This window comes from Orycteropus afer, unplaced genomic scaffold (assembly GCF_000298275.1).
Source record: "Orycteropus afer afer isolate SDZICR_OR568_19922 unplaced genomic scaffold, OryAfe1.0 scaffold00083, whole genome shotgun sequence".
Taxonomy (NCBI): domain Eukaryota; kingdom Metazoa; phylum Chordata; class Mammalia; order Tubulidentata; family Orycteropodidae; genus Orycteropus; species Orycteropus afer.
The window spans coordinates 2307811-2311510 of record NW_006921670.1 but is presented as its reverse complement, the minus strand read 5'-3'; positions in this window follow the sequence as shown (position 1 = coordinate 2311510).

Here is a 3700-nt window from a genome sequence, read left to right as displayed (position 1 = left end):
TCAAGGAGAGGGCCCTAGGGGTGACCCAGCTGGTGATCCTGCATATTCCAGACCAGCAGGAGCTGTTCAGGAGGTGGCGGCATTGTCATGGTGACCTAGCAGCTGGTGCTTTGTTCCAGGCTCAGGGTCTGCCCAGGGCTCAGTGGGTAGAGGTGACTCCTGGGGAGATGGGGTGAATGGAGGGGAGGAGCTCCATGGGCCTGGGCCAATGGAGACAAGTCCCCCAGCGTTACCTGGCCCCCTCTGACCCCTGATCTGCTCCTGATTTTGCCTTCTCTGCTGGGAGGTGGAGAAACTAAGCCCAGAGACCACAGTGCTTTGCCCAAGGTCACACAGCGATAATGACAGAGCCCAGAGCTGCTTCTGCTGCCTCTGCCTCCCACCCCCCCAGCGCTGCTGACACCCTGTCTCTGTCTAAGATACTCCCTGGATCTCTGGGGTTTGGAGGAGGAGGGGAGGGGCTGGATCTCTTTATCTCCCCCTCCCCCGGGAAGATCTCCAGATTGGAGAATGGGGGCAGCAGCTCCTTGTCACATCTGGTGCCCATGGTGGAAAGAGGACGGCTGCTTGAGTCAGGCAGGCCTGGGATCGAATCCCAGCCCAGCCACTCACTTACCCCGAGTGACCTTGCCGAGGTCACTGTCCCATCGGGACCCTCTATTTGCTCCTCTGTGGAACGGTGAGAGTGCAGAGTGGTGGGTAGGATACACCCAGCTTTTCCTCCTGTGGCCTCAGCTGTTTCCGGAGCTCACCCCAGCTGCACCTGGGCTGTAGGGATGGGAGAGGGCCTTAACTAGGGAAGGGAGGAAGAGATGTGTGCACCCTGGGGGCTGATACCCATTTTATTGATGGGGAGGTTGAGGCCTTGGGGAGCAGACTTACTCAACCTTGAGTTGGTGACAGAGTTGAGACCAGGTTTTACTGGCCTCTAGGACACCCTAGCAAAGTCTTTTCCCCACCCTAACCAGCCACTCCTCTGAAGGAAGGTTGGTCAATCTGCTTCTGTAGTGATAACTGCCTCGGAAACCCAAGGAGGTCGCTGTGAGTCAGGTCCAACTCGAAGGCACATAACAACAACAACAACAACCCCCTCCACACGCAGCTCCTTGCCAACCAGTCCCCTTGCTTTGCAGGCCTGAAAAGATGTCTAAACTCTGTTCTGCCCTATGAGATTAAGGGGACACTCAACCCAGAAGTGGGGGACAGATTTGGGGACTCTGTGTGGCCACACGAGGGAAGTGGCAGGCAAGAGTTAGCAGGGCCCTGGCTGAGGGTGAAGCGGAGGGGGCAGAGGGGCTCCTGCAGCCTTTCAACCTCCCACCCATGCAAACTTCCCTTCTTCAGTCACTCTGACCAATGGGCATCAGAGTCTTCCCACGGCCTCGTGATGGGAGTGCATCATCTCCTGAACAGTCCTCTTGTTTCTAGAACGTTCTGCTAATTGGACAGAGCTCTGCTGTCTACTGTGGCTGTCACTCTGCACTCTGGAGCCTGAGAGATCCAGGCTGTTCCCAACAGGAGCTGTGCTGTCTCCTTTGCCTGAGGCTTCTCTCCTGCTAACTTGGCCCCCGTTGAAGCCCTTGATAGGAACAGAAGGCCAGGCTTCAAGCCCAGCCCTGCTGAGTGGCTGTGTGGCCTGGGGCAGCTTGTTCACCTCTCTGCGCCTCTATGCCCCGGCCCAGAAGGGTAGACTTGTGCCCCTGTGTCTGAGGGGCTGTGGGAAGACCCATGAGCCTGAGGGTATGGTGGCCTGTGGTTGCTATGAACTATTTTGGTGACCAGTGGTGATTCCTGGGCCAGATTTCTGAGTCCCTGCCCTCCCCCATCCCATACTCAACACTATCACCTTCAGATACTGCTTCTCTGGATATGTCGGGTATCAGCATCCTGGCTCCCCTTTTTTAACTCCTGAGACCTGCTTGGGCAGCGTAGAACTGGCTGAGCTCCAAGTGTCAGGCCAGGCAGCTGCAGAGTCTGGGACCACCTGACCTTGGAACGAGCCTCTCTGGCTCAGCTCCAAGGCCGGCCCCCAGGCACCAGGCAGGGCTGGGGATCAGTGAGGAGAGGGGCACCAAGGTGGAGCAGAGAGAGGGCCATGGCTGCCCATGTCAGAAATGGTCTGTCCCTGAGACAGTGTGCAGGGAACAGAGAAGAGACAGCCAACCACAGGAGGGGGTTAGACTTAGCAGCTGCGCAGATCAGTACCATAGAGCCTCACTCCCCACAACCAAGTGGGCTTTCTGAGGAGGTGGTGAGCTCTCTGTCATGTGAGGTGTGCAAGAAATTGTTGAATGGCACCACTAAGGGGTAGTGGAACTTCTAACACAGAACAAGGGAAAAGGGATTGGACTCAGAACCCACACTCAGATCCTGTTGCTTGGACTGTAGTATAGGGGTTCTGCGATCTTAAGGCTCTGACAGTGCCCCATAACTTCTCCCCTACAGCTCTGTCTCCTTAAAAGCCCACGATCCAAGCATGGTCAGATGCAGCTTCAAGACAAGCCCTAGATCCCCCTTCAACCCACTCACTGCCTTGTGTACTCCCAAAACAATGTTCTTCAAACCGCAGGCAGGCCCTGGCCTCAGGGTGGGTAGTGAGGTTGGTTAGTGACTTGTACTATATATTTTTTAAAAATGAGATAAAATAGAAAAATTCAAAGAACTTAGCATGTGCTAAGTGCTAAGTGTGGGTAGTATTGTTTTGTGAAGCTCTTGTTTCAGCTTTGAAAAAATGCATCTTTATAATACGGAGCAATGTGCAATGTCTTTGTTTCTACCTCTGGTTGGTCAAAACGTTTGGAAGCTCCTCCCACCCTGGCTGGAAATCTCAGAGGTACCACCAATAAGGGCTCCAAAGTGCACATCTCTTTTGTCCAGGATGCTTGATGCAAAGAAAATCAATGTTAAGTATCCCAGGATACCAGGTGGTGCAGATTGTTGAGCCTACAACTGGAAGGTTGGGAGTTCAAACCCACTCAGAGGCATCTTGAAGTAAGGCCTGGAGATCTGCTGAAAGGTCCCAGCCTTGAAAACCCTTTGGAGCAGTTCTACTCTGCACATGTGGGGTCACCATCAGTCAGAATTGACTCCACAGCAATTAGGAACAAACAACAGTTTTCTACAGTGTTGGGCTTCTAGCCTCCGAAGCAGCCGCCTTTGCCTTGCTGGTCCCCCTTGCCCAGCAGCCCATGAAGCCCCAGGCTCCTTAAGCTCCTCCAGATCAGCCCCACCCCCTGGGGTGTAGGTTCCAATCCGGGCCCCATCTGCACAGCTCGGGCCCAGCCCTGCCCCTGCTCTCCCTATGTCTTCCTGGGGCCCCTCCTACAGAGTCCTCTGGCTTTTGCTCCTACCCTCACACACAGGGTTCAGCGAGGCAGGGTTGTATCTTACTTGCATTCCCTGAGTAGTTGCTCAATTAATGTCCATTCATTCAACAGTTATCCACGGAGCACCCTCTGAAGCCAGGCACTGAGCTGGGCTGGGGATATGGCAGGCAGGAAGACACATGTAGGGTGATCAGTGAATGAATGAGTGAAAGAGGGGATTGGCTGGGGTCTGAGAGTGTCTGGTCATAGGAGCCAGTGGGGGATGGGTCAGAAATGATGCGTGAAACTTGGAGCACCTTACCTCCACGCAGCGGGTGTGTAGTAGGTGTTCCACCAGCCAACAAGCAGGGGTGCTGGGAGAAGAGCAGCCCAAG